Source organism: Dipodomys spectabilis, unplaced genomic scaffold (genome assembly GCF_019054845.1).
Source record: "Dipodomys spectabilis isolate Male_0828 unplaced genomic scaffold, ASM1905484v1 ptg000228l, whole genome shotgun sequence".
Lineage (NCBI taxonomy): Eukaryota > Metazoa > Chordata > Mammalia > Rodentia > Heteromyidae > Dipodomys > Dipodomys spectabilis.
Genome location: NW_024870905.1, coordinates 3,278,530 through 3,299,946, shown reverse-complemented (window position 1 = coordinate 3,299,946; position 21,417 = coordinate 3,278,530). Strand labels below are relative to the sequence as shown.

General features: G+C 37.8%; 2 pseudogenes; one reads left to right on the top strand and one right to left on the bottom strand.

The window, feature by feature from the left end:
* LOC122123397 overlaps positions 1 to 21,417 on the top strand; it is a 171,051-nt pseudogene that overhangs the window by 47,989 nt on the left and 101,645 nt on the right.
* On the bottom strand, positions 14,396 to 14,495 carry LOC122123452 (annotated as a pseudogene).

The window sequence follows — 21,417 nt, the reverse complement described above, 5'->3', positions numbered from 1 at the left end:
ACAATGGGACAGTGATATCACGCTGGCAATACCACAATGTCATGTCAATGCTTTAAGACCACAATTAGTTGTTGATGCCATTGTCATCATGAGGTTACAATAAGTTTGTGATGTCACAATGGGTTCATGATGTCAGAGTGGCATGGCAGTTCTCAATTGTCATTAATTGGCAATGAATATATGAGTTCAAAAAGGGACTGTAATGTCCCCAAAAGCATGTGTTGTCACAAATGTGATGCCATTCTAACAGTTTTTTGATATCACAATGTGACACAATGGTCATGACCTCTGGCAGTATGATGTCACAGGGGATTTCTGATATCACATGTCATACCAGAAACGAAATTGAAAACAGATTGTGAGCTCGCAAAGAGCCTAATATATGACAATGGCAACATGTCACTAAACTTATAAGGACAGGACTGGTTTGTGATGGCACAGTAGGCTAATGATATCACAATGCCAATGTGATGTCACAAAGGATTGTGATATCAGAATGGTTATATGGTCAAAATGGGTTTCAGAAATAGAATGAATTCCTAGAATAGGCCTTCACACTGTTACATCTATGATGTAACAATGTCACTGTGATTTATAATGCTATTATCGTTTGGTGATGTCACAATGAGCTGATGGTGTCATAATAACAATTTGATGTCACTGCTGATTTATAATGCTACAATGGTTATTAGGTCAAATTATGTTTCTGATATCAACACACATGTCAAATTTGAATTACAATGAAAAAGTTGGGCGCTGGTGGCTCACACCTGTAATACTAGCTACTCAGGAGGCTGTGATCTGAAGATAACAGTTCAAAGCAAGCTCAAGCAGGAAAGTCCATGAGACTCTTATATCCAATAAAAACCACTAGAAAACCAGAAGTGCGCTGTGGCTCAAGCGATAGAATGCTCACCTAGAGCTGAAGAGCAGGGAGTGCACCCAAGCTCAGATTTCAAGCTCCACGACCCACGACCCACACACACACAAAAAAAAGATTAAAAATAGACATTCACATTCTGTCTATAACATCACAATGAAAATGTGTCCTCTCATCACTGTAGTTTTGTGATGTCAAAAGTAGTTGATGCTGTCATAATGAGAATGTTATATCACATTGGCGATGTCACAAAGGGTTCGTTATGTTACAATGGCATGTCTGATATCAATTGTCAGTTCATAATGAGGGTATAGTTACACAAAGGGATTGTGATGTCACAAAGGATATGTGTTTTTTCAAAGGTGCTAAGAGGTTCTAATAGGTTTGGGATGTCACAATGTGATAGTGATGTCAAATGACAATGAAAGCTCACAATGGGTTTGTGATGTCACATTGATGATGAAATCAAATAGTTTTGTGAAGTCACATCTCATAATCACATGTCCAATTTCAGTTGCAACTATTTCACAATGAGGATATGAGTTCACAGAAGAAGAATGAAATATAAAAGGCCATGAATTTTCTAAAATGCTATGAAGACATACTAGATTTTTGAAAAAACAATGGAACAGTGATATCACAATGGTAATGGATGTTGCAATATGATGACAATATAGTTTTGATATCACAATTGGTGAGGCCACACTGGTGATGAATTTACAAGAGGTGTGTGAGGCCACAATAGGTTGGTGCTATCAAAATGACACATATGATCTCAATTGTCATTAACTCTCAATGAGTATATGAGCTCACAAAGGGACTGTGATGTCTCCAAAGGCATGCGTTGTCTCAAAAGTGATGCAGTCCTAACAGGTGTGTGTTGTCAGGATGTGACAAAATACTCATAACATCTATCAGTGTGATGTCACCATGATCTAGATGTCAACTGAATTCAGGTATCACATTTCGTTCCTGGATTGGGTATGAGAAGATTGCAATTTCACAGTGGGTTAGTGATATCACAATGAAAATGTGGGATCACAAATGGATTGTGCTACCACAATGGCTATTAGAACACAATGTGTTTCTACTATAATAGGTTTGTGTTGTCACAATTGGTTGGAAATGTCACCATGCCATGCCAGATCTCAAATGTCATTAATTCACAATGAATATATGAGTTCACAAAGGGACTGTGTTGTCTCCAAAGTCATGTATTGGCACAAATGTGATGAAGTCCTAACAGATTTGTGAGTTCACAATATGATACCATGGTCTTGATATCTATCAATGTGATGTCACAATATTCATGATGTCAGAGTCAATTTCGAATATCATATGTCATACCAGAATTATTATGAGTTTGAAAACATTACAAGCTTACTAAAGTCAGCATATCACACAAGTTATGATTAAAAACTCAAGGTCTTTGGAGCTTAAATTTCTTTCTTCGAAATTGTTTCCTCATTGTGAACTAGTAGAAATTGAAATTACACATGTCATTGTGATATTACAAACTCATAGTGACATCACAAATTCATTTGGTCTCATCACCACTGTGACAACACAAACCCATTGTGACATCACCTTGCTGTTGTGCCTTTGCAATCACATTGTGACATCACAAAGCTATTGTGAACTCTTAGCACCTTTATAAAACACATGACCTCTGTGGCATCACAGACCCTTTGTGTACCCATATCCTCATAGTGAACTAATGAAAATTGTGATCACACATAGCATTGTATCATCACAAATACTTTGAGCAATAATTATGACTGTGAAATCACATTGTCATCATGACATCTTCATCTCATTGTGACATCACCAAACCCCAATGACACCATATCATTTTTTCTTTTTATTTTCTTCTCTGTTATTTATTGTAAGTATAGTGTACAGAGGGATTGCAGTTACATTAGCTAGGTAATGCGTACATATCCTATCAAACATTGCTGCCTTGACATTATATTGTCATTTGGATGTCATAGACCCATTGTGAATGCCTATTCTTTGATTTCATTCAATTTCAAATGTGCCATGTGAGTTGATATCAGGAAACCACTGTGAACTCATAACCTTTGTGACATCAAATTTCTTTGTCACAGAACATTGCTTTTGTTATATCACTAACCCACTGTGACATCAAATACCTCTCCTGTCCTCATAATTTTTGTGACATGCCATTGTGATATCTTAGGCCCTTTGTGAGTTGAAATACTGTGTTCGACCTCATATTTCAGATATGACATGAGATATCTAAAATCCAATGTAACATCATGATATCACAGCACTGGACATCATAACCATTGTGTCACTTTGGACATCTCAGACCTGTAAGTTCTTCACCTTTTTGATTACATATACTTTGGTGCCATCAGAATCCCTTCCCAAACTCATATATGTATGATGAGTTAATGACAATTGAGATCCTACATGCCGTTGTAACATCACCAACCCCTTGGGACATCTCAAATCTATTGAGACCCCTTATCCGTATGGCGTCACCAATTGTGACCTCAAACCATTATTATAACATGATGTTAAGACATTACATTGTCATTGTAAAATCACTGTCCTATTGGGTTTTCACATGCTATGACCTCATTCTATGAAGCTTCTTCTATCACCTGGTATCCTCACATTGAATTATGAGTAATTGGAATTGGATATATCATTCTGATATTATAAATAAACTGACATCACAAGACTTTTGTGACCTCATCACCACTGTGACATCAAAAACCCAATAAGACATCTCATTTCCATTGTGACATCTCATTCCCATTGTGACATTATGGATCACATTTTGCCATCACAAACCTATTATGACTTCTTACCACCTTTCAAAACACACGTGACCTCTGTGACATCACAGAACTTTTTTGTATCCATATCCTCATGGGGAACTGACAACTGACATCAGACATACCATTGAAACATAACAAATCTTTTCTGACATCATCATAATTGTGAAATCATGTTGCCATTATGACACCATCAGCTAATTTTCACATGTAAAACTACAATGACATCATAGCATTGTAACATCACATTGTCATTCTGATGTCATATACACGTTGTGTTTGCCTATTATGTTATTTGATTCTATTTCTAATGTGGCATGTTGGTTGATATCAGAAACCCATTGTGAGTTCATGACCATTGTGATATCACGGTGCCTTCGTAGCATCACGTTGCCTTTGTTATGTCACATTGCCAAATTGATGTCACAAAGGGATTTTGATGTGACAATGGTTATGACATCACAATGAGTTTCTAATATCAACCCATATGCCACATTTCAAATACAATGAAATCACAGATCAGGCACTCATAATGTGACTATGATATCACAATGACATAATGGCACATCCTATAATGTCATTGTCATTTTGTGATGTCACCATAAGCTAAAGATGTAATAATAACAATGTGATATGACACTGGTTATGACGTCACACAGGGTTTATAATGTTACAATGGTTATGAGGTCACAATGTGTTTCTGATATCAACTGATATGCCACATTTGAAATATTATGAAATCACAGGATATACATTCACAGTGTGTCTATGGCAGCAAAATGACAATGCTATGATGTCACTGTAGCTTGGTGATGTCACCATGAGCTGATGGTGTCATAACGACAGTCTGATGTCAAATTGGTGATGATGTCACAAAGGGTTTGTGATGTCAAAATGGCATGTCAAATCTCAATTGCCATTAGTTTATAGTGAGGATATGAGAATGAAATCATAATGACATACACAAATGAACTGTGATGACACAAAGGCCATGTGTTTTTGTCAAAAGTGCTAAAATTCCTAACAGATTTCAGTTTTCAAAATGTTAATGATATAAAAATGGGTTAGTGATGTCAAAACTAGTTTGTAATGTCACATCTTATTTCAAATTTCAATTGCTACAAGTTCATAATGAAACACGTTCATAGAAAGAGCTTGATATCCCAAAGGCCATGAATTTTCTAAGATGTGATGAGGGCATAATAGATTTGTGAAAGCATGATGGTACAGTAATACCACAACTGCAATATCATGTCAAATTATGTCATGAGTGTTATGTGACAATTAGTTGGTGATGCCATAATAGTGATGAGTTCAAAATACCTTTGTGATGTTGCAATAGATTGCTGATGTGACAATGGCATGCCAGACCTCAAATGTCATTAACTCACAATGAGTTTATAATTTTAGAATGTGATTGTGAGGATTCCAAAGGCATTTGTTGGCACAAATGTGATGAAGTCAGAACAGATTTGTGATGTGACAATGTGACACAACAGTCATTACATCTAGCAATGTGATGTCACAATATTCATGATGTCACAGTATATTTCTAGTATTTCCCTAATTCTAATGACAGCTTGTGGAATAGATCTATGTGCTGAGTCCTTCATTGCATGCTCTGTGCTGAGTCTTGCACAGGGAGCTATGTGCAGAGTCTTTCATAGGGTGCAGTGTGCTGAGTCTTGCATTGGGTGCTGTGTTCTGAGTCTTTCACAGGATGCTGTGTGCTGAGTCAAGCTAAGAGTGCCATGTGCTGAGTCCTTCTCAGGATGCATTCTTTCATTGGGTCCTTGTAAGAGCTACATACTGAGATGATTATGCAGACAAGAAGTTTGAGCTCAGATATGTCTCCATGGCAGGGAAAAAATTATGTATTACTGAAGACTAGTGAGTTGTCTCCTGAAGACAATTGTTTTGTTCTGCTTTGGCTAAGTCATGACCTTGAACTCAGGGCCTAGGCTCTGACCCTTACCTCTTGGGCACATGGCTACCACTCCACCATGTGGAACCACGGATCCCCTTGCAGCAGAGTGCCATGACCTAGGGGTCGATAGCTGCCTTCTCAGGAAGCTGAGATCTGAGGATCTAGGTTCCAAACTATCCCAGACACAAAAGGTCCTATGAGACTATTATGTCCAATTGACCCCTAAGAAACCTGAAGTGGAAGCTTGGTACTTTTGGCTCATGCCTGTCATCCTAGCTACTCAGGAGGATGAGATCTGAGGATCATAGTTCAAAGCTAGTCTGGGGCAGGAAAGTCCTTTAGACACTTAGCTCCAATGGGTCACCAGAAAACCTGAAGTGGCTCTGTGGCTCAAGTGGTAGAGCACTAGACTTGAGCTGAAGAACTCAGGGACAGTACGCAGGCCCATGCATCATCTCCTACAACCAACAACAACAAAAAAGCAGAAAAAAATCTAACAAACCTGAAGTAGAGGGCTGGGAATGGGTCTTAGGGGTAGAGTGCTTTGCATATATGAAACCCTGGGGTTCATTTCTCAGGACCACCTCACTAGAATAAAGCCTGAATTAGCTCCGTGGTTCAAGTGGGAGAGAGCTATCCTTGTGCAAGAAAAACAAAGTACAGTGCTGAGTTCAAGCTCCCGGACTGGTGTATGCGCGCGCGCGCACACACACACACACACACACAGACCAGAAGTGAAACTGAGACACAGAATGGTAAAGCACTGGGCTTCTCCATTGAGCTCGTTCAGCACCCAGGCCCTGTGTTCAACCCAAACCTAGCCACCCAGGGCCCAACAAGGAGAGGTCAAATGTTTCAAAACATGATGAGCTTCACCAGCCCTAGATGACAGGAAGCTTTCTGTTATGTGATATGTGCTTGGATTTCCCAAGCTTCCAGAAACCTAGGAAACGCATCATAGGCCCATCATCACCTGCAATTAAACATTTCATTAGGTTCAATATCTTAGTTTTCTGCCAGAAGAACTCCTGAATTTTATTGAGCACTGTATCTGAACACCTGAATATAGTCTCACAAAGACAGGATAAGTGCAGGGAACTTGGCCTGCCAATGGAGGTTACACAAATGAAGGCATCCTGTCAAAACAGCGAACTGGGGAGAGAGATAGCTTGGGGTACAAAGAGGCCTTTTTCTCTGGGCCTTCAGAGCCTACCCACACTCATCCTCACTAATTGGCCCAGATGGAGTTGTTTCACTGCTGTACAGGAGTAAGGCCTTTTGTTTTCCTGTTCAGACAATGAGTGAGACTTCTTCCCACAGCATGGGGTAGAGAGAAACCCTCAGGCTACACGGAACAGTAAGGGGAGTACCTGAACATGCACTGTTTCGAAAGCACTCTCTATGCTATGAAATCATTGTATTATAAACAAATTTCCTAGTTTGGTGCTGTTCATTATAACTACTCTGGAGCTACACCTAAAGGAACATCCATACACACGCAAACACATGGACGTACAGGACCTTTTTGTGGGGGCAGGTCCTGGGGTTGGATTATGAGCGTAGGCAATGTTCCTGAGCTGCTTTTGCTCAGGTATTGCATTAAAAGCCCCACATCTGGGCTTTTCTCTGAGCTCTTAGAAATAACAGTGTCATGGACTTTCCAATACTGGCTGGATTCAAACTAAGGTTCTCTACATCTCAGCCTCCTCAGAGCTGAGATTAGAGTCAGCAGCCACTGGCTCTTCCCTTTCTTTCCTTCTTCATTTTTTACTCTGGACAAGCTGACTTCTTAACAGGGTCATTCCATTGGTTTGAATTTATAAGTAAACTACCCAATGTTCTTTATAGCTGCTTTCTCTGAAAACGATTTTCTCTCCTCATCTTCTCCTCTGGTCACAGGCTTGCAACCAAAAGTGAGAAATGAGTGTTCCAGGATTTGGGAGCAAATGTCCACAGGACACATCAGTTCAGTCACTTAGCATTGAGTTGCAGTAAATTTACTGTCTCAGGATGAGTGGAACAAAAGCTGGAATGATCCTCATGCAGTCTGCACTGCTCCTTTTGCCTATAAAATGACCTACTAATTATGAGTGTTTCCAACCTTAAGTATCTAGAACACACTAGAAACATCTTCCTGTTTCTGTTTTTCTCCAGTACCTCTCGAGATTTAGACTAAAGGTTTGCGTGGAGCGGTTCCTCGGCGAATCCCTGAGGAAAGTTGCTTGAATCTTCCTCAGATCGCTGTCCAAAGCCAGCCTGAGCAGGAAGTTGTGAGTCTCTTTTCTCCAATAAACCACCAGAAAACCAGAAGTGGAGCAGTGGCCTAGAGGGAAGAGCTCCAGCTTTGAGAGAGAAAGCCAAGCAGGAGATACTGGCCAGAGCAGGCTGGAAAGCCTGGGAGGTGCTTATGTCCAATTTTTATCGACCAGATGGCTGGAAGTGGAGCTGTGGTGGTGGTAGAGCCTCAGCCTTGAGTAACACAACTCAGGATTGTATAGGGCCCTGAGTTTAAGCCCTGGGATGACTACAAAAAAATTCAAAGGGAGAAGGCCAAGTTATGTATCAGTGCCTTACCTACTTATGTGTGTATAACCTCCCTGAGTGCAAACAGACCATATGCAATGCTTCTGCTTTTATTTACTGATTTACTTTTCAGAGATGTCTGTTGCACGAACTGCATCTTAATCTTCATTTCAGGCCCATCGCTTTTCTCTTCCAGGGTTTCAGGCCTGTGTCCTTATATGATGCACACTTAGGCTTTCAGCAGTGTTTATTTACATTTTATTATGAGGCCAACACAGGAACAATCACAAATCAGGCAAGGGAAGACAAGATCAGGTTTCTTAGAAGTAACCGGTATTCAGAAAAATTAACTTGCGGATGAAAAATGGCAACATACTTATGTAAAAAATACCATTAAGAAAAAGATGAGAGGGCTGGGAATGTGGATTAGTGAGAGACTGTTTGCCTAGCATGCAAGAAGCCCTGGGTTCGATTCCTCAGTAGGACATACACAGAAAATGCCAGAATTGGTGCTGTGGTTCAAGTAATAGAGTGCTACATATAGTGCCCAGGCCTTGAGTTCAACGGAGAACTGACAAAGAGATAGATAGGTAGGTAGGTAGGTGGGTGGGTAGATAATAGATAGATAGATAGATAGATAGATAGACAGATAGATAGATACAAACATGATAGATGAATCTGCTCTTGGACGTCAAGAGGGAAGAAGGGAACAATTAGCAGTCATGAGGCCTTCTGCAGTGTGCCAGGATACCAGCATCGCATTCACATAACCACAGAGCAGGAAGACTGTCTCTCTCCCACTTCTCAGGCAGCTGAGGGCCCCAGAGCCAAGAGGGAAGAGCCAGGTGCTTGGAGAGAGAAGAGAAATGGCCCTGCTTCTCCTTGGACTGGGGATTGGCATTAATGATGTGCAGAAGGAAGGAAGGAGATTGGACTCACCGAGGTAGAAGAAGGGCCTTCAAATCTGAGAAATGAAGAGTGAAAAACCCACTCCTTAAAACCAGAGATCAGGGTTTTCAACTCTGTTCCTTCCCCCCCCACACACACACATACTCGCACACTAAACTGGCTCTCTGTTGGTAACCTAAAGATAGTTTGAGGCTCCCTTCACCTGAGGGAGGAAGGTTAATCAGTCATTGTTTGAAGAGGCTGAGAAAAGCCTGACCCTGGTATAACTCTAACAAATGTTTGAAGTCCCCCCTCCCCCGTTGCTGGTTGTGCCTGGAATTAATGAAGTGGTTTTGCAGCTCACTTTCCTGTTGAGTGTGTACCTTCTGCCTCCTAATCCTGCAGGCCTTGGTCTTTTCACCTAGCCTGGCTTTTGCAACTATTTTCTGTCCTTCAAATACAGTGATACAATGGAGTTCTTCCTGCTAACAGGGCTTTGACCCTGAGAACTTCATTTGAACCCATGATGGGTCAATAATGTTTCTTTCCTGCTTCTATAGCTTGAGAACTTTAAGAACATTTAGAGTGCAAGTAACTTCTCATCACCAAGGGAAACCCAGGAAGCTCTTGAACATCTGAGGTTTCAGAAGTGGAAGTCAGAGTGTCATAGACTTTCCTACTCTGGCTGACTTTACCCTGTGATCCTGAGACCTCAGCCTCCTAAGATAGGGTGATGGGCGTGAGCTACTGATTCTCTGCTAGGTTCAGAACTGTAATGACATTTTCAGTACAAGTCAACTGCTTATCACAAAGGGCTTGGGGAGCATATTAACCCTTTCAACATTGGATCTTTCAGAACCCTGTAGCACACAAGGTTATAATGCTAGAGTCTCAGAGACTGGGCATATGGATCTACTAAACTTGAACCTTGAGCTCTGACTCCAATTCTGGTATACATCAGCATTCATTTTCCAGAGAATGTTCTCTTAATTAGCAAATAGGAAAAGTACTTTGATTAACCCTCACATTTTTCCAGTTGTGTGTCTCGAACTCAAGCCTGGGCACTGTCTCTGAGCCCTTCAGCTCAAGGCAAACAGTACCACTTGAGCCACAGTGTCTTTTGGTGGTTCATTGGAGATAAGAGTCTAACAGGCTTTCCTTGCTTAGCCTTTCTTTGAACTGTGGTCTTCAGCTCCCAGTCTCCTGAGAAGCTAGTTTTCCAGATGTCAGCACCAGAATCTGGCCTATTATTTTTGAAAATCCTGGGGCTTGATCTTAGGGCCTGGGTACTCTCTGTGAGCTTCTTTATCTCAAGACTAGAGCTCTACCACTTGAGCCACTCCACAGCTTCTGGGTTTTTCTGAGTATGTGGCACTGAGGATTCAAACCATGGCATTCATGCATGCTGAGCAAGCTCCTTACCACTAAGTCACATTTCTAGCCCCACCCTTAAATTTTATCCCTCAACTTGCCTATCCTCAAGAAAAGGCCTCTGATTATAAATCATCTAAAGAAATCCCTATAGGAAGGTTTCCAAAGATAAAGAAGACAAAGCTCATCTGTGGGCGAGACTCTAAACATGTGAAGACTGTAACAAATGCTTCCATTTAATTATGTATCATGTTTCAACACTTAATAAAGTATAAATGAAAATGAGTCAATGTCTTAAATTATTGTGAATCATTTTATAATAGATGTAAAACATGTACTAAATATTATGTGTATAATAATACTAAATACAATAAACAATAAATAAATGAATCAAATAAAAAATAAAATACAAAATCAATAATAAAATTTATATGTAATAAACATACATATGTAAGTATATATCATATATTACACATGTATAGTAATATTATTTTCCATTGCAGGGCATTCATTTGGGCTTACAGAACTCTAGCCTGAATTTGTTTTCCTCAAAGACAGTAAGCTTCGTCTTCACTCTTGGTGCAAAAGAGTTACCTGGAGGGTGAGATCAAATCACAGCAATTACAGAAATACTGACCCCAGTTCCACGACAGTAGCTTAATTTTTTTTTTTTTTTTTGCTGAAAGCAGTTATGTTCATTCAGTTTCATACAGAGCATTTAAAAAAAAAAAAGCAGTGTAGAATTTTATACAGCTTTTCAGACATCCTTCCATTATCTCCAAAGTGCTTCTCTGAGCACTACATTTTTTCTTTTTTTGTACATTTTTATGGCACAAATATTGTACAGAGGGATCACGGTTACATGAGCAAGGTAATGAGTTCATTTCCTATTGAGCATTGTTGCCTCCTCTTTTGTTTGTTTTCCCCCTACCTTCCCTTCCCTCCCATCTCCACAACTACTCCCCCTGCCGAGCTCAGTGACTTTTTTTTATTTTTGGCTTGGCACGGGGTTTGAACTCAAGTAGTGGCAACGCTGCACCTTCCCTCACATTGCTACAGATTTACCAAGACCCTGAGTACAAATTCCAGGTTAAGGAAGGAAACTGGCAGGAATTCCAAACCAGAGATCTTTATTTCTTTTTAATTTAGTTAAATAATTAATTAATTGTTTTATTTATTCTTTATTTTTAACCACGGGGCTTGAACTCAGGTTGTGGCTATGCTGACTCAGCTTCCATCACCCTAGGCTGTGGTACAGTCTCTGGAACCATAGCCCATCCTGGGATCCTAGGCCCTGAGGGTTTGCAGGAAGAAAAAAAAGTAGGATACCACAAAAAGTGGCGAGCTTCAGAGGGCTGGGGTATTATGTCTTTTTCATTGCACCGTGGGTCTGAATGACAAGGCTACAAAGTGGACATGACCTGCCGTTGCTCATACATGCAAGGCAAGCACTCTACCCCTGAGCCACCTTCTTTTTTCTCATTCCTGGGAGAAGCTGCACATGATCCTCATTTTCAGTCTGTACCTTTGGATACGGAGGAACATCTCTCCTTTGCTCTCCATCAATTCCCTACTTTCCAGTTAGATTGACTTAGAATAATAAAAATGTAAAAAGAGAAAATAAATCATCATGAAAAAAACAGATGCAGAAAATTCGCTGTATTTTTCTCACAAGTTCAACCAATATGAACTATTGGGGAAATACATGGACACCTTATTCCCACTGGCACTGAAAGACTCTAGTTAGGCAATTCTGATGAACATGAGTAACAAAACGAAAAAGTGAGAAATCGTATCAATTGCAAGAAAAAAAAATGGAGTAGGAACCAAGCAAATTTCTTCTTTGTGCTGCTGAAAATAATCGGCTTACTAGAGTGTGGTGACTACTTTCCATAAAGGCCACTCATGTGAATACTAGGGATGACAATAAATATACCCCTCTTCACCGGGAAGCCTACAGTGGACATGTAGACATTATCCATGAGTTGGTGGCTCAAGCAGCAGATATTCATGCAATAATTGTTAATGGCTGGATACCCCTGCGCAGTGCTTACTCGTGGAATAATACCAGTGTGGCGTCTTTCTTACTTCATCATGATGCAGATACCAATGCCCAAACTAAATGCCTCTTGACTCCCTTGCATCTTGCTGCTGGGAATATAGATAGCAAAGATACACTAGATCTCCTTCTGTTGAACCATTATATCAAACCAGGTCTGAAGAAAAACTTGGAAGAAACTGCCTTTAATATTACCAAAAGGATAAGTATGTATCACTACTCTTTGAAGTTGTGGAAGGTTGTACAAATTGTTCTATTAAGTTGTAATGGTTCGGTTAAGTTTCTTTTCTTTTATCTTTTTCTTTTGTTGAATTTTATTATTTTACCGTGAAAACACCATACAGAGGGGTTAAAATTACATGGGCAAGGTAATGAGTACATTTCTTATCAAGCATTGTTGCCTCCTCCTTTATTTCCCCTTCCCATACCTTCTCATCTCCCCCCCACTCACATCCCCCCTCACTACCCCTCCCCCCCCGTCAAAGTTGTAAAGTTCGTTTTTCTACCTGACGTCTTGTATATCTCATTGTTGCAATGGGTCAACCTGTATCCCTATTTAAACAATTTGTTTTTTCCCTTCCCCTCCACAAATCATACCAACATCAAATAAAATTAAAGTAGGGGTTTTACGGTGGTGGAGGGACATACAAAGCAGCAAAGATATCATCTTATAAATATGTTAGAAACAATTGCAAGAAAGAAAAAAATAACATTTGAATCTTTATCTTGGGGTTCAATTCAACTAATATCAACTTATCTGACCATTTCTGTTTGTCTCAGACATATATTAGTTATTGCAAATAAGGGAAACCATGAGATCTATGTTTCTTTGGGCCTGGTTTACTTCACTTAATATATTGTTTTCCAATTCTTTCCATTTCCTAACAAATGGGGCAATGGCATTCTTTCTGAGGGAGGCATAAAATTCCATTCCATAGAATTCTATTTTCTTAATCCATTCATCTACTTAGGGGCATCAAACAAGACCATACTAAAGCTACCAGAACAACTATGTTTATCGCAGCATTATTTAGCATAGCTAAGATATCAGTTACGTTTCTTAAACATCAAAATGCCAGTCCATTCTTTGTGTCCATACAAAATATTTTCACAATCCAAATAACAGCAATATCTTACTGTAAAAATTCCGTGGAATTTTTCCAATGGAATTGCCTGACTTTGATGTCAAAATGTATTTGAGTTGTTTGTGTACATCTATAATGATTTCTTCAGAGTTTGTGATTTTTTAATCAGAAATAATTTGATCTTATCTGTTGAAATGAGTGGTACAGAAGCTAAAGATATTTCTGGTTCTTGACTGAAAAAAGTATATTTTAAAATATTCTATGTTCTGTGTTTGCATAATATCCATAATCTATTTAATTCTTTCCTAGATATACTTTGAATTCAACATTGTTTTATAATATGTTATTTATTAATAAATGTGTCCTTTCAGATTGCATTTCATATAGAAAATTTAAGATTATTTTTTTCTAGGTTCTTTTTTTTTTTTGGTCCAGTCATGGGCCTGAACTCTGGGCCTCTGAACTCTGAACGCTGACCCTCAGCTCTTCAGCTCAAGGCTAGCGCTTTACCACTTGAGCCACAGAGCTACTTCTGACTTTTTTCTTTTTGCGTATGTGGTGCTGAGATATCGAACCCAGGGCCTCATGCATGCAAGGCAAGCGCTCTACCACTGAGCCACCTTCCCAGCCCCTTTTTCTAGGTTCTTATAGTAGTTTGTTTCTTTGGGATAAAATGATAATGTTAACTAATTTCAAAAGTTTTGTGAAGTTCTATGTAAAGGCCTTTCTAAGGTGAAGATTTAATACACTGATGTCAAACTAACGTTTAATTCTAACACTTGCATATATTGTTACACTTGTAATTTTGTAATTAACCTTTTAATAACTGTTTTTCATTTCTGCAACTGAACAATGAAAAATATGGAATACTTCACAAATTTTCATATTATCCTTGTGCAAGTGTTATGTTAATCTCTGTATTGTTGTAATTTGGGTATACGTGCTGCTGAAGCATGTAGTATCCTCTAAATTTAAGTAGTTAATGATGCAATCTTTATACAGGCTTATATCCTTGGGTGCCTATTTGTAGCAAGGAAACCTTATTGTTCCTAACAATACTATTGATCTTATTTCCCTAAAATAATGTGTATAGTGGAAAAAAAATTATATTGTTCGGTCGATTGCTCACATTTGCGTTTTTTTGTCAATGACAATTTTAAGGCTTTTTCATTTTAGATTTGATCATACTTTGAAGCACTTATAGCTAGGTCCTAATGTGATGGCTTTTTCAAGTTCTTATTTATGTAACTGAGTTAGCTTTGTGGAGCTAATAGATTCAACGTAAGCCTTGCTTAAGAGCTACTTCTAAACTTCTTCAGCTTAAATTTTCCAAATGACGTCTTACTGGCACAAATTTCTACCTGACCCTTTATCCTTCTTCCATGTAGGAACAGACCAACCAGAATATCCTACCCTGACAGCATAGATTGTCTTACTGGAACAAAACTAATCTTAGTTACAAAGGATCATAGAGAGATGAACAGTTCAGCAGAACTGTTCAGACTAGAAGGTATTTTATCAAAATTTAAGTGTCTATTATACCTACCATTTCAAAAGTAACTAACGCCAAGGTGAAAAAAATTCGTCATATGCATGATTTCCTAATGTCTGGACTGTCTACCTTCCAACCAGGCAGGAACTTACACTACTGCCTTTCTATCACCAAATATTTCCATAGCTCCAGGAGAAGTCCATGTTTCTCCTCATTATTAAGCCTTAAATTGGTAATGTTTTAATCACAGTGTTTCCTCTTGCCTCCAGGCTGTAAAACTACAAATGCTAAAGATTTAGGTCTAACTCTACCTATCACTGAGGTACAGATAATGAAATAATACTTTAAAACAGAGTTGTCTTTGATACCCTAACCACAACAGAACAATGCAAAACATGTGCCCTTTTTATTATATTATATATAGTTATATATTTTATATTTATATGTGCTGATTTCATATTTCACACAGTGAAACTTAGTAGAATTAATTGATAATTTGACAAATAAATTGATAATTATTTATTCCAATAAAGAGAATTAGAATACAAATAATTAGGTTTATAATACAAACTAGAATATAAAAAGTATCAATGTAATGTCTTCACTATAAACTTGTGATACCTTCTAAGTGTCCTTGTTCTTCTGAATTCACATGGTAAAAAAAAAAATGTTGATTTCCTCTAAAGTATAAGGAATTTTACTCTGCTGCTCTGTTTATTGTTTCAACTCGCTTGTTCCAAACTGTTTTTTCTCCATATTTCTGAAGCATACCTATTGATTATACCCACATTTTTCTGATATTATGTATACAAGATATTATCTTCTGCAAGATGTATGGGTCCTAGGATCCCATGTCCCAGTTACCCGCATCATCATATAACAGGGTCAAGACTTCTCAACTAGGCCCAGGCAACATGCCAACAGAAATAATTGAAGAGCCATGTCAATTTCTCATTTCCAATAATATTTCAGGGCCCCAATTCCTTGAGAAGCAGGAATTAGCAGTAAGCAATAGTGAAATGCAAGTCAACTTAAAATGAAGGATGAGACCACAAAATCTATGAGAAAGTACTGCAATTCAAACTTTCGGTTTACAGATGACTATCCCATAGGAGTGAACAAGATCACAAAATGTCACAAGACTATTTTTAATACCCCTTCCCTAATGATTAATGAACGATTTCAGTCCAGCATAAGTGGGCCTGAAAAATAGCTCCTGGAAGGATAGATCCACAATTGGTCTATAAAGGTCAGGAAAACTTGACTTAGAGATCAAATGTAATTCAGAAAAAAATTAATTGAGAATATCCTTAGTGCTTGATAACACTGTGATATGTACAAGTTGCCATGTCGAAAACAAACTTTACAACTTGGGTGCGGGGGAGGGGAGGGAAGATTGGGTCTGGGCGCAGGGGGAGGATGCTAAAGGATGAGAAGTGGAAACAAAGGAGGAGGCTACAATGCTTGATAAGAAATGTACTCATTATCTTGCCCACGTAATTGTAACTCCTCTGACAGTATTTTCACAATAAAAAAAATACACTAGTACTTCAGTAAAACTTGGTTCTGTGGTATAAAAATGTTGTCATTCTCAAAATATTTAATCTCCTGAAAGTGTATTCTTTTTCAAATAATCTTTGAAAAATCAAATTCGCAAACCAGGTACTAGTGGCTCACACATGTAATCCTAAATACTCAGGAGGCTGAGATCTGAGGATCACGGTTCAAAGCCAGCCCAGGCAGGAAAGTCCGCTAAACTCTTATCTGCAATAAACCACTCGAATATCAGAAGTGGCACTGTGGCTCAAGTGGTAGAGTGCTTGCCTTGAGCTGAATAACACAGGGACAGTGCCCAAGCCCAGAGTTCAAGCCCCACGAACTACCAAAAAAAAATCACATTCGCCAAAATAACATTTGACAAATAAATGATACTTAGTGGCAATAGAGTTACAATAGAGGTACAATAGAGTTGATTTACTTACACAGCACTAATGCCAATCAGGTTCAACCATTCATTAAACTGTAGAAATAGTACCACCCACCATTTGTGTTATTCATTAGGTGCCATTCAAATTTGTTAAATGTATCAGCCTCCCATATTTCAAACCCAAACGTTAGATAATAAAGTAAATTTCATCATTTAATAAGGTACATTTTAAAAAGTCACAAATAGTTGCCTTATCATATGTTATTTTATGTTTTTCCTATCTGTCTAACATAGTAAATCTTGAATATGGGTACTCGTCAGAGATGTGACAAACATAAAATCTGTCTTCTATTTCTGTCATATTCCTCTATAATAGTAAATTTTAATTTTCTTTTTTTCAAAACTTAAATGTAGTACAAAATATTATCCCATGTAAAATAAAATAATCACACACACTTGTACAAAGCCATTTATAAAAATTGGTAGTTTGGAATGCATTCTAAACCATTTTTAAACTTTCTTGTTGACTAACGATTAATCTTCTAAATGGATGAGAATTAAATCATGTCTAGGTGCTTCACGTCTCCAGTCTTGCAAATTATTATTGCAGATGCATGAATTATGGAAATATAAGCTGACATAAGTTCAAGTATATGCAGGATTGAAACTCCATGGAATGTATATAAACCTTTCAAACTATCAACAGAGAGTTTAACAGAATGACTATCAGGAAGTTGAAGCTAGAGAGGAATAATTGTAAATACATAGAATGAATGAAAAATGGAACAAGGGGCAAGCACAGCTAGAATATCAATGTACACATGTGATAAGGAAGTGGTAAATCTGAAATACATCTTGGAGAAGGAGTTGGTTGACTATGATAGAAGGAGTGAAATCTGATCCAGGAGCATTGGACAATTAGATGGACATATTTAATTGTAACACACTTGCACAACCTTTTGAAATTCAGTTAAAAAACACACAAAAATTATAACCAAACAGCAATCTCTAGAGAGTATGAATATGACCTCTCAAAATTTTAAGCAGTTAATGAAGGGCAGTATTAGGAAAAGCAAACAAAACTATTAAAAGAGGGCAGTTTGTGGTAGGGGAGAAATTTGAACAGATTTAAATATATTGTCTCAGGTTATAAATCACCTATATCTGCTGCAAATGTTATCTTCCTTCTGCGAGTTCTCTCTTAACTGGATACTCCACTCCTGAGCCACACTTGATAGCTTGTGAAGATAGAATGCAAGAGAAAAGATCAAGAACCCATTACTCCGCTGGAAAGAAAACAATTCTCTATGTTTTCTTTCATCTCTCTTCACTACTCTTTCTTCATACTTTTAAGTCAATTGATTTTGAATTATATATTTCCTTCTTTATTCTGGAAAAGTAATTGGTGAAAGTAATTCACTAAATATTATTTGCAATTTTTTTTATCATGCTGTTTACTTGTTCAAGGGAGTCCATTAAACTTCACCCCTGCATTTGGTTGCCATAAGAACCCAACATTGATGTTAATCAGGACAAACTGTAATGTAAAACTTTGTCTCCAAAAAAACCAGTCCAAGAAACTGTGATCACAAATGTTTGGATATCCGTTTTTCTTTTTTTCTTTTGCCTTGAAAGTCTTCTTGTGTCGGGCTGGGAAGGTGGCTCAGTGGTGGAGTGCTTGCCTTGCATGCTTGCTGCCCCGAGTTCGATTTCTCAGCACCATATAAGCAAAAAGAAAAAAACCGGAAGTGGCATTGTGGCTCAAGTGGTAGAGCACTAGCTTTGAGCTGAAGAGCTGAGGGACAACGCCCAAGCCCAGAGTTCAAGTCCCACGACCGGACCCAAAAAAAAAAAAAAAAAAGAAAGTCTTCTTGTGTCTAAAGTGCCCACAAACATAAGTACTCCAATACTTTTTGGTTAAATCACGTCTAACCTCAAAGATATCCTTTGCTAATAAGATGCTTAGAGGAAACCGCAGAATACTCCACTTTTATCTTCTCTCTTAAGACTCTCTTTAGATACCATATCAGAAACAGTGAAGTTATTCTTTGCAAAATTATTTCAATAGATTATTTTTCTCTTAGTCTTGCATTTGGTCAACAAGATATATGGAAGAGAATAAAGTTAAAGCACCCATACCTTGGATGACAGTGTCTGTTACAAAGGACAATGCTTCTATGTCCTATTTCTATGTCCTCCTCTTAGCTCTTGCCTGATTTCCGATTAATCACAGCTTCTTGGCTCCAAGTCTAGTGAAGGTGAAGGACTCTAAGACCTCCCCCACTGCTACATCTTCATGGTTTCTCCTTTAAAACTCTTTTATGTTGCCTCCATTGGATGTGGGATTTATTTTCATGTCTTCATTCAATCAGTTCTGCATTGTAGTGAGCCAAATCTGCTCTGTAAAATCACTTTAGGTAGCAAAAATATTACAATCTATATCAAAAAGTTTTGGCCTCCCTCCACTGTTGAAGCCAATTTGCTTAGCTAGGGCTTCTAAGAACACTCTTTTCTTACTTTTTCCATGTGGTCAATTCTTTTCTGATCCCAAAACTTTTTGGCTTATGTAATAAGAGAAGTATTCACTATCTCATTTTAATAAGGATTTATATTTGTGAGCCACTTAGAAATGTGAAATCACTGGTTTGAAGTATCCAATCAGAATTTTTTCTGTGTTTCAATGATTCACGTGTAAAGAAATTGTGGAAAGTATTACAAACAAAAAGTGTAAACCCAATAGCTTTTTTCATTGTGGAGGGCACTTTCTCCCTAAATATTTTGACCCAAATTATCTTTTTCAGAGGATTACTGTTTTGTAATTAAAGGTCAATTCACAAATTTTGATGTCTTTTTTTATTTTAAGAAATTTGAATTAAATTGCACTATAACCTTGTTTCACACAGTGAGAGAATATTTCCTGGGTAAGGACAGTTTTCAAGGAAAGCTACAGGATTTACAGCAAGGTTTCTGAGGTTTGTTTGTTTAGTGTGAAAATGAGCCATCTTCACTCACATTGCTCCCTTTCCACTAAGTCTCCATGGATTTCTTTGCATGAAAGCCTATTTTCCCAGGCAATTTTAAATTTTCTTAATAGGCTATGTTGTTTAAAAGTTTGAACAATTAAAATTCATGTGTCATATTTTTAAAACTCTTTTGAAATTCCTTTATCAAAACCGCAAATTCACCAATCCTAATTCCACCTTTACCATCAAAAACAGTTAACGTTGTTTTCACGATATAGTGTCCATGCAACTATTATTTTCCAGTGGCTTCGTTATGCATATATATGACCATATAAGCTGATGTTGAACAAAATGAACTCCAAGTTATGGAATCAGAGAATTTTATTTGCGGTTGTTGTTTTTTATGTATTATGTGATTTCTATTTTCTTTGGTTTTCCCCCTTTGGTTTATCCCTTGCTGTATTTGATTTTGGTACCCTGTGTATTGTGTATACATTTACCTTAATTAGGGAAGGGAAGAGGAACATCACAATGGTGACACAAATGACAAAGGCCAAACCAATGCATTAGCAATACTCACAAGACAATATGTTGGAAATATACATTATAACTTGTGAGGGGGTACGTAGGTGAAGGAAAACTGTGAGAAAAGTGAGGGAGGGGGTAACAAGTTTGAAAAGTTATGTATTCACTACCTTACAATCACTGTAACCCGACTGTACATCACTTTGACAATAAAATTATATTTAAAAAATAAGCTGCATAAAATAAAATTTCACTGTATTGGTATAGTTAACATTATTCTTTATATAGTAAAATTAAAAAAATCAATACTATTTGGCATCTAATTTAATTACCCTTTCTTTATCAGAAGGTCGTCAACTTGAATGTTATCCAACTAGACAATATTTTCACAATATATTTGCATATTTTGGAAAAAAATAAATTTAGCACTTCACAAACATAAAACCGAAAACAATTTACTTCTATGGAAACCCATAACTTTTAAAATTAAATAAGTTGTGAGGACAGAATATATGTGTTCTTCAAAATTCCTATGACTAATAACTACTCATTTTCAGATTCTGAACATTCCATACCTGAGAGATTCAAAACAGTACTTGTTTTCATGTTATATAATTCTGCCATGGATGCAGATTCCAATGGGGTGTTACACATTGAGAAGTCAACAGAAAAATGGCCACATTCTTGTAGAGGATAAAACTATGAAGCATCTGTAATAATTCTTCAAGAGTAAGCAATCCCAAGCTTTATGCCATAAAGTCATCCTAGCCCAACAGTTTCCAACTTGTAAGGTGCACCTTAAAATTCCCTTATTTCACATCATGAATAGCTTATCTGTACTGTGAAAAAATACTGCACCTCTGGTATTGTGATGCCTTCCTTGTTCTGCAAAGAACACCACAATAAACTCAGTTGCATCAATTTTTCCCCAGTGGTATTCTTGAGATCAGAACTCTTGCAAATATTATTT